The sequence below is a fragment of the Pseudochaenichthys georgianus genome, chromosome 4, assembly GCF_902827115.2.
Source record: "Pseudochaenichthys georgianus chromosome 4, fPseGeo1.2, whole genome shotgun sequence".
Lineage (NCBI taxonomy): Eukaryota > Metazoa > Chordata > Actinopteri > Perciformes > Channichthyidae > Pseudochaenichthys > Pseudochaenichthys georgianus.
In genome coordinates this window covers 28707674-28718339 of record NC_047506.1, presented here as the reverse complement: position 1 = coordinate 28718339, position 10666 = coordinate 28707674, and the positions used below count along the sequence as shown (strand labels likewise).

Genomic DNA, 10666 nt, shown 5'->3' with positions numbered 1-10666 from the left:
TGAGGTGAAGAAGAATCCTAGAGTGTCAGCTAGAGACTTAAAGAAATCTCTGGCACATGCTAACATCTCTGTTGACGAATCTACGATACGTAAAACACTGAACAAGAATGGAGTTCATGGGAGGACACCACGGAGGAAGCCACTGCTGTCCAGAAAAAACATTGCTGCACGTTTGAAGTTTGCAAAAGAGCACCTGGATGTTCCACAGCACTACTGGCAAAATATTCGGTGGACAGATGAAACCAAAGTTGAGTTGTTTGGAAGGAACACACAACGCTATGTGTGGAGAATCCAAAGGGTTCACATTTTTCTTGCAACTGTATATGCCAGGACAACACAGAGGAAAAGGCACAGACAAACTGCATGATATGCTATTCAATGTTTATTGGTGGAATGCACACACTCCACTCATATTTTCTCATACAGGTTCCAGTGCATGACCAAGGTATGGCTTTATAGACCATATCTGCTAAGTTAAATGATTTATGATTGCTAGCTAAAAAGCTATCTAGCTAAAGTTAGCAAACCTGTTGAAGCTAACATTAAGTGCGGTCAATCTGAAATAGCCTGTGAGGTTCCACTTTAATAAGTTAACCTTAAGACAGTGGAAATTCTAACAATTGTTACGATTGCACATTAACGGTTCAGTAATGTTATGCCTTCATGAGAGTAATAAGGGCTTAATTCGCCATGTCGTTGTGTTTGACATGCTTCTTGTTATTGAATATAAAAAAAGAGAGATGCACTTCACTTAAAGGAGACCTATCATGCTATATTTAAATGATATAGTGTATGACCATACCTATATAAGGTATATTTATACATTTTATTTTTCAAAATACCAAACAGATCATTTTTTAGACATGCCTCGTTTCGCTCATTTTCGCTCTATTCCAAGCCCGTCTTTGAAAATTCTGCGCAGCAGCTGACCACGCCCCCCTGCAGAAGAGCAGGCATGAGCCGGCGAGAGTCACATTACCATGCTTGCTGTGATTACGAGTGTCGAATAAACATGTAATCTCAGAGCAATGCATGTGTTCAAGCATATTATCAATTTGATCCAGAAACTGACCCTGAAGCAGCGGAGGTTTTGGTGGAGGTGCAAAAATCTCGGTTGCAGCAGGACGTTTCTGAATGGTTAGCTGACAAGCTGTTGTCCCTATTTATTTTACTCTGCTTGCTCCTTATTCCGTTCATATTTTGGGCTAATTAGCAAGAATGCAATGTGTACAGTTTGTAACGCAAAAACAGCGATATATATATATATATTTATAAAGGGAGACATTCATATTTTCAGCATATATACAATGGCCTCATTGCGTTTATTAATAGTTTAGTCCTTTTCTTCCAACATCCTGCAACAACCGTTGGAAAGTTGAATAACTTAGGATGATAAAAAGTATAACTCCAACAACACCTCAGTTGTCAGCAATGTGTGTAGTTTCATGTGTTTTTAAAAGCTCAGTTATTGACTTCTTTGTGCAAATTGCGCCACGATGCCTTCTGAACGGAGAATGTGTGCTGCATGGAGATACCACAGGTAACATTTTTGACAGCTTTACTAAGTTGTCTGTTTAAATACATTTTTCACATGTCATTCAATATATGTTTATCACAATGTGTCAAGACGGATGCAGTAACTTGAGGACTCTGTAACCTGTATGGTGGACCATCCAGGATTGGAGCCTGTGTGCCTAAATGTGTTCTCCCTGCAGAATGCGTTGAATATTTACAGAGCTGAACATGGTGGACTACAGTTGAGGCAAATAGAGCAGTGAGTGGTTTGTTTGTTTTGACTGAAATTGTAAAACGAATGCTAATATTGTTCATGGAAATAAATACTGGTGTATATGGCTTTATGCAATCTTTCATTCTGTCATTGTACATGTACTATTATATTATATACTACACAGCAATGGCATAACACACCCATGTGTACGACAAAAAGGTCCACACACACAACCTTATGCTTTTGAAATCAGAATATTCTTTACCCATCCAAACATGAATAATCACGACACATTTTGATATCAACTCGGAACTTTATTGTCAAAATCAACGGTTAAAAAAACCCATAAAAAAAACTAAATGTAGCCTGTATTTTGTATAAATGCCTGCGATGTCCTCAGGATACGCAGGGAGTTTCCTGATCCGTGAAATGTCGATGTTGGGTTCAGACAGCAGCCAAATTGAACCGTGTAGCATACCCGGCGATGACCTCCTCCCTGTCAGGTCGCTCATAATGGTGCAGGGTCCACAAAGACTTGGTCGAAGATGAGGTCCATCAAGTTGGCCACGTAGGGCTGTGCAATGGTAAAAAAAAGCACAACAAAAAATGTGGTTTAGATTAGTATATGCATGTAAAAAACTGAAACTTCTTTCTAATTTTTTTATTTTATATTTGTAAATAGTTGTATAATACATATTTTAAACACTTACGGAATGTGGGGTCAGTCTTTACTGGTTTTGCTCTGCATTCTCCCTTCCTGGCCTTTGGGAACTGCAGTTTATACAGAGGGTTTCCAGTGGATGTAGTGGCTTGTGCACGCTCAGCGTTTTCATTGTAGTGCAGGGCTGCCAGGTACAGTCTTTCATTTCCGCCATGATACATTTTTTTTTAAATAATAGCAAAGGATGTACAAATTGTCACTAATTAGTAAGTATGTGAGGTGCTGGCCTGTAAAGAAGAACACATAGTTAGAACAAAATCATCTCAACTTAGTATTCAGGATGAGAAAATACTATTTGGATAAATATAGTCTGAAATCCCAAAAGATGGGGCTAAAACTCTCTATTTAGCAAAACTCTCTATTTAGCAAAGCTCTTTGCTTAGCCTTTTCCAATCTGAGTTAGTTTTGAACCGTAATGTGCATGCTGTGTTTCTGACTCAATACAGATGATGTGTTGGAGAGGGGCTGAGCTCAGTAGACTGACTGTAATGAGTGCTAGCCACTAATTAGCCTGTTGCTAGAGGTAAGGCCTTGTCAACAACAACAGACCAACGGGGCTTTAGCTCAGTTTTACTTGTGGTGTGTGTGTCCCCTCGCATACATACACAGTGTTGTATCCTAACACACCCCCATTTATATTCATGTGCGCAAACAAGTAAACACACAAAAGCTTTTACATATAACGCTGGAATAAACGGCATGTCTCATTAGCGTAGCGTAGCTTAGCTTACAGATCGATGATATCTGATCGTTCTTACAGACTAAAATCACAAAAGCTTTTAAATATAACGCTGGAAAAAACGGCATGTCTCATTAGCGTAGCGTAGCTTAGCTTACAGATCGATGATATCTGATCGTTCTTACAGACTACAATCACAAAAGCTTTTACATATAACGCTGGAAAAAACGGCACTTGCCTACAGAAGATTACGTTTGTTATTATAAGTTACTCAATATGATTTTAGAGGATACAAAATACTAATAAATAGGAGAATAAATACTTGTGTTATCGCCTAGGGCGTGGCTTTACAGCCTTCACACAGATCGCCATTACGGCAGTATGTCTGAACATGTTAGCAAATGCCTGATAATTCAAATAAAAGACAAAGCAAAGACTGCGGAGCGTACAAAATAAAATGCTACAAAAATATATAAACACCTAACCGATTACTATTTGGGTTTGAGGCGACATCGATACGGTGAAGCTACATGCTACATGCTACAAGCTAGAGATAGCTTTATCAGGAAAAACACCGCTAAATAAAAACGTACAGCTTCAAAATTGGATGTGTCCTCACTGGCCTGGTCCCGGATGGTTGGTATTGATCCCGGGTTTAGCATTACTTTGGAGGCATATCCGTGTTGGACTTGAGACAAGTTCATAAACATGTCCGTCATAAAATGTTTGGAACACACAAACAGAAATCTGCCGTGGTCTTCTGGCACATGTCCCTTGTAAATGAAGTCTAGCCACAGATTCATTTCTTTTTCCACTGATGGCATTGCATGCAGTCCCCTGTCCCGAGTCTTGCAGCCAACAACAGCACAACGTTTAACTATCTTAGACATCCTGGCATGAGTAGGCAAAAACACAGATGTGGGTTGATTTAGCCTGCCGATAGCCTATATGCGAATGAGAGGTTTGGCAATGCACGTGGCCGTGGCTCATTCCCCTGATAGGTGGAGAGTTGACCAATAAGCCGAGGACTTCTCTGTGACGTAGAAAAGTGTTGAAATCTGGATCCGTTTTTTTCAGATCCGTTGCAGCCCCTTTTTTTAGAGATTTGGCGAAGGAGGAAAATAGAGAGGGTTGTGTTTTCTGACACTTGGTGAGTTCCCTGGAACACCGGGGACACATATTCATGTATAAAAGACGTACAAAGGTGCATTTTGCATGATAGGTCCCCTTTAAAATCCCTCTTAATTTTATGTTACTATTATAATATTGTCATTTTTTTCCGTTAATTTATAAGGTTTATGTGTACCTTTTTAATATGGGGTTTTGAGCGGAGTTTTTTTTTTTTTTACATTATCCCGTTGATGACGTCATCAGCTTGCTCAGCGTGATTTCTCCTCAGTCCGTAGATTTCTGCCGAGAGGTGAGGTACAAGTGTTTTAAAAAGTTGAAATACCTTGTTAATCCATTAACGTTAGTTCAGTTCATGGTGCAGCTATCGACGTGCCATTGTTTTGAATAGGACTGTCTACAAAGGGGCGTTTGGTCGAGTGCAGGAGTTATATTATAGTTGCTTGTTTTTGGCTAAAGTTAGCTTGATTGAGTGAAGCTCTTGTACGTGATCCCGTCTCTCAAGTAAGGCTGCGCCTGAAAGAGAGTTTTGTGCTTGTGCTCCTATTACTTTGTCCAGGTGTGATTGTATGTTGTGCTCAGTCAATGTTTTTCCTAATAAGTTAGCCCTGAACTGTGTGTAGCACTGACCGGCTGCACATAAAAGATACTAAACCAGGCGTTATTGATGTCGCTTATCAAATGCGTTTATGCTCCGCATGTGTCAGTAATGTCTGTTTTGGGCGGACCTGCTCTCACGGTAGCTATTGATTTTACTACACACTGGTAGACCAAGAGTTACCGTTTTTTTTTTTATACAAGATGTACTCTATTTACACTCTTAATGTATATATTTTGTATTTGTTTGGTTTGAAAAATTACTATTTTCTTCTCCCTCTCTGTGTGTGTGCATGCGCCTGCATTATGTTCAGACAATGAAGTGGATGGAGAAACAGTAGAGTGTGGCTTGACCGATACCATGGTATCATACCTTTTTCCTGGGTCATTACAAAAACAAGTCAAGTTCAACACATTTGTACAGGAGCTGAAGGATGTTGTAACACTACATTTAGTACCAGTGCCCGAAGAACACATTGAGCAGTCTTTGACTATTGATAGGTACGTTTTACATTGCACACATGTCTTAATAGATAGTATGAGGTATTATGGAATAGTATAACATTGAATATATTGTTGCTAATTATAATTATGTGTTACTTTGGGGTTGATCTGTCTACTACTGGTAATACAAGTTCCTCATCCCCTCCCTTCCCCACCCCATGTCAGAAATGAGGCAAGGGGGAGACTGCCTGCTGGATTCGTTCTTCCTCCTTTCCCCAGAGATCTTCAGACCAACCTTGATAACAAAGAAGCTTGTCAGAAGTCATCCAGAGATCGACATAGGATCATTCGTGTTCTCCATGAAGCAATAATAGAATACACAATGTAAGTCAGTATTGTCCACTTTTACTCTTTGCTTCACCAATATACTTCTGGCAGATGAGATGCAAAGCCAAATGTACTGTGGGAAGTGATGAATTGTGGGAATTTCAAGATCCATTCTAAGATGTATGTTCACAATTGTGGCTTTTAAACAGCAATTTGTTGGTAGAGTATAAATAGCTTTATTCCTTAATTTAAGGAACCACTTAATTTAAGTGGTTCAAGCACTTATTATGAAGTACCCCTTCCTTAAGGATCTGGAGGGAAACGGCTATGTAAGTTAAAAAGATAGTTGATGTGATATTATGCAGCTAGTTATTTTCCGATGTAATGATTTTGAAAACATTGAATGATATAAAATACAATAATGCATACAAATGTATTATGTTTATGCTTTCCTTGGATACGTTCATTTAATTGTTTTTTAATAGTGCGGGTTATCTTTGTTTCATTGTCTGTTAGCATACCTGGCATCAGTCCCTCAAACGCAAATTCAAAGCAGAGCGTGCACCTTTAATCCACGAAGATGAGGTGAAAAGGAGTAAGGCGAAGTTTGGCCACAAGAGATCCAGAGAGTCTACGAAAGCTGCAAGAAGCTGTTACAGATCTGTGTCAGGAGTGAATTAATTTATGTAGCTGCATACCTTTATTGGAGAAGTTATTGTGCACGATAATATTTTACTGGAAGTGTCTGAACAGTCATTTTTTGTGGTTGCAAAATTCTAGTTCAGATGAGATAAAAGAAAATGTTGCATTGTGAAGTTGAACTGTTTCCTTTTCACTTTTTATTTCCAACAGGTGCCTGCTGTAATCGGTGAGGATTTATCCTCTATTGAGAGGCATGTGCACGTTCTGCAAATGCAGTATGAGAAGATGAACCCAGACACCTCTGTTGTAAAAGACCAAATGCAGTTAACTTTTTCATGGCGCCGAAAGGAGATCGCGGATGGAATGACAGTTGAGGATGTACTGAAAAAATATCCTTTCCTTAGAACACCCTCAGGGGTAAGTGATATGAATTAAAGTACATTCAGTCAATTTTCAGTTGTTCAAAGCACACATTTGGTGTCAATGTAAGTACTCCATAGCACTCGGAACAGTAACAGTCAATTTCATTGAAAAGAGAGTTATTTTAATACTGGTCTGGTCCTTCAATATTGAGATGATTTGGTAAAATTACTAATGAATTTCCCCTTTCTATCAATTATTTTCAGTTGTGCGATGAGGTTGACAGGATCCAGCCATCTGCGGTGAATGTGTGCCGGCGTTGGAAAGAAGGCTTCACCGGCATAGTGCCGAAGGTGGTCAAGCTAGCACACGGAAAATCCCCATTAGCCACAATTTACTATGAAGCTAGGGAGGAAATGTTGGCAGAGGATCTACCAGGTATTCTACCGTTTTATTTTTGTTTATGGTCAGTGCTTTTTTTAAAGCGCTTTTGTATAAAATAAATCATTATTTTATGAGTTATTTTTCTCTCGTACTAAAAGGCTTTAATAGGCACAGACTGGATTTTCATTACACTTTTGCATTCAATTTACAGAAAAGTCAACATGTTGCCTGAAGTGATTTCCATCTGCTTTGTGCACTCTTATCAAAAGGCAGTCAACTAGGCTAGGTCTTGAAAATCTCATTTGAAAATCTCAAATTACGTTTAAATGTTTAACTTTGACTTATTCCACCTTGTCCTACAGATGTGGACTTCCGTGCTGCGCTGATCCTGCTGCCCCACATCTTTAAAGAGAAGGCCGACCAGTTCATTACATTGGGACAGGTATGGAGTTAGTGCCTTATAATCTACAGGGGTAAAAAACTTGTTTTTGTCTCACTAGAAAATTGTAATAATTAAGTTTCATGCTGTTTTTTGCTAGACTATAATGATGGTATGGAGCCTTGATCATGAAGCTGGATCAGTTTTAATAACTTGCTAACTTCACCATTGTTCTGTAATTTTTATTTTTCTCTGAACAGCACGACGCTCCAAGTCCCTACCCAACTGTACAGTTGGTAGACACCGACTGGAAGATGGCCTTTACCAGGAAGGTTCCGGTTTTGGTCAAATTGGACAGTGTGGATCTGTGCAGGGGCGCAGGAGTTGAAGATGGGGTAATTTCAGCCTTCTGTGCCTACTTTGTTTTCAACTTGGCTTACCCACCCTACATGAAGAATACGCTGACTTTTCTCCAACATACTATACTAGACATTACTGAGGTGGGTGAAAAGCCCTGACCAGTCACTGTGACCCGAATGATCAATCTACTGTAGGCTACTAAAAATGCCACGACCATATAGATGTACAAGGTGTAGAAGAACCACCTTCACCTTAATGAAACTAGTTCAACATGTTGGTCTTATCCACGCGCACAAAGCCAACATTAATATTACTTGTGGACTAAATGACCGCAAGTCAACGTTCACATTATACGAATCATTCAGGCGTCATGTGTATCGTAAACATGGAGAGCACGTGCTACCTGATAGCGGTGCGAATGATATGGACAATGACACTGATCTAAACAATGACAGTGATATGGACAACATGGACAATGATCTACTGCCTGAGGCTAGGGCAGACATACCACCTAGTATGGATGAACTATTGAAAAATGTTAAAGTAAATCTCTGTAGCTTCATTCTTAAAATGTAGAGAAAACAATCACATTCCACAGGCTGTTCAACAGGAAATTGTAAATGACGACGCTTTTATTACGTACCATCTTCAAGAAAATGGGTTCAATATTTTGTAATGTCCTGAACTAAGAGAGGTAATGCAGTCTAATGATTTTTTTGAAAAAGCTACAGCAGCTGTGAGATCGCCATACATGTTGAAAGAACATTGTAAGTCTAAGCTCAAATTGGTTGAACCCGTGCATCATGTTTTGAGGTCAGAAAGTGGTCACAAAATAGGTGCATACTCTTATGTGCCGATCAGAGGTTTTAACACACTATTGTTCACATGAGGACATAGTCGATGACATTCAGGCTAACAGGTATATGGACAGAGATCCAGATTACTTATGTGACTACTCTGACGGTACTTACTTCGAGGAACATCCCTTCTTCAAAGATAATCCACATGCCTTACGTCTTGATTTCTATGAAGATGAATTTGAAGTGGTCAATCCCTTAGGCTCAAAGAGAACCAAGCACAAGCTTTGTGCGTTATATTATACTATAGGCAACATTGATGGCAAACATCGATCAAAACTTAAGCATATCCATCTGGCTCTTTTAGTCCGTCAATAGTTTGTGAAACACTGTGGTTTACAAACCATCTTAAAACCAGGGGCGGATCTACTGGGGTGGCAACCGCCATCCTAAAGATAGGCCTTGCCACCCTAGCTGCCACCCCAGTTGGCAGCTTTGTTTTGAAAGAAAAGTTGTGGCTCATCAGACATTTATGAGAGAAGTCTCTAATGTCCGAGTGCAAGTGAATGCAGCACAGGACGCAAGTCTTGTAACCCCGGCCCTGGTGCGAGTATGGAAATGTGAATGGCGGCGATTTCATTTGAACGGGACGGCGCAAAACGATAAGCATTCAGACCCAAGTAGAAGGAAGGAATGAGGTATTTGCGGTCGACAATGACAGAGAAGAGACTGTCAAGTTTGGCTGTACTCAGCATTGAATCAAAACGCACTAAAGCTTTGGATCTTAATACATTTGTGAGGCGTTTTGCTGAACAAACTGGTAATCGCTGCATTCAGCTGTAATAAACATGCCAACTTGATGCTCTGCTCACGGATGAGCGTAAAAAACTGTTAAGATGATGACCTTGTAGGTGTGTATATATTTGTTTTCTTTGTGGGGATCTGCCCCCCAAAAACTGTTTTAAGTCCTGAGAATGTCAAATAAGACGGTGTGTAAAACTACACTGCCCAGCCAAAAAAAAGTAACCACTTTGATTTAACTAGGCCAGTAGGTAAGGACTTTCCACTGGATAATAACTGCAGCGATGTATATGTTTTAGCTGAATACACGTTTTGATGCAGTTAGTCACTTCTTTAATGTTTGTTCTTTCTGATGTAAAGTCCAGGTTGTAACTGTTTGCAGTAAAGTCGTGGGGCGCTGAACTGTTCTTTTGATTCTTTAGAATTTTGATATATGCTAGTAATTACTTGTCTTTCAAATTTGAAGGAGGGTGAGCAAGCATCTTGAGGAACATTCATCATTAACTAAAAAATATAGTTTATTTAATAATAAATGAATATGTGAATCATAACAGTGATTGACAGCTGATAGGAATGATATGATAGTTAATAGTATCATATTCATTCAGAAAAACATCGATGAGACTGTTAATTAATGTACTTATTGCAGCAGTCTGCATTGATTTGGTACCCCTGCTGGTCTAAGAGTGAAACAAACTCATTCAGTTATTGTTCATTTAAAATTCATTAAATTATGTCTGCCACCTTATATATTTATATGTAAAGCTTTACTGATGTGCCACAATAATGTCACCTAATGTTATTGAGTTAAAATATCAATATTGTGGCTTTCCAAGTTAACATTGATTGATATGACTGCGATTAAATCAGCATATACTTCTGCCAGTGGATGCCACCCCTCAAAATCTCCTGCCACCCTCTTGCCACCCCATGAATATTTTTTCTAGACCCGCCCCTGCTTAAAACCCATGTTAGACGATCTTAAAAAACTTGAAAGAGATGGTATCACCATCATAGTGGATGGGATTGAGCAGACTATTCATGCTGCACTAGCAACATTTTCAGCAGATAATCTTTCAGCCCACATGTTGGCTGGTTTTACTATGTTGTTTAACTCAAATATAATTTGCTGGTTTGCATGGCAACTTACACAGAAATGAAAGAACATTTTAATGAGGAAGATGTTGTCTCGAGAACCCCAGAGGCACACGAGTATCATCTGAAATGTATTGAAAACCCTGAGCATAAAGTGACGTATGGAGTAAATGGTCCTTCTCCATTAAATGAGCTAAAGTATTTTGATGTGACGAAAGCATTT

The 10666-nt window shown here is 39.3% G+C and overlaps 1 long non-coding RNA gene across 1 annotated transcript; it reads left to right on the top strand.

The window, feature by feature from the left end:
• The first annotated feature begins 7023 nt into the window (after positions 1-7023).
• On the top strand, positions 7024-7729 carry LOC117445222 (uncharacterized). Its single transcript, XR_004551948.2, has 3 exons — positions 7024-7065; positions 7374-7453; positions 7651-7729. It is a non-coding gene; the product is annotated as an uncharacterized lncRNA (long non-coding RNA).
• Positions 7730-10666: the final 2937 nt, after the last annotated feature.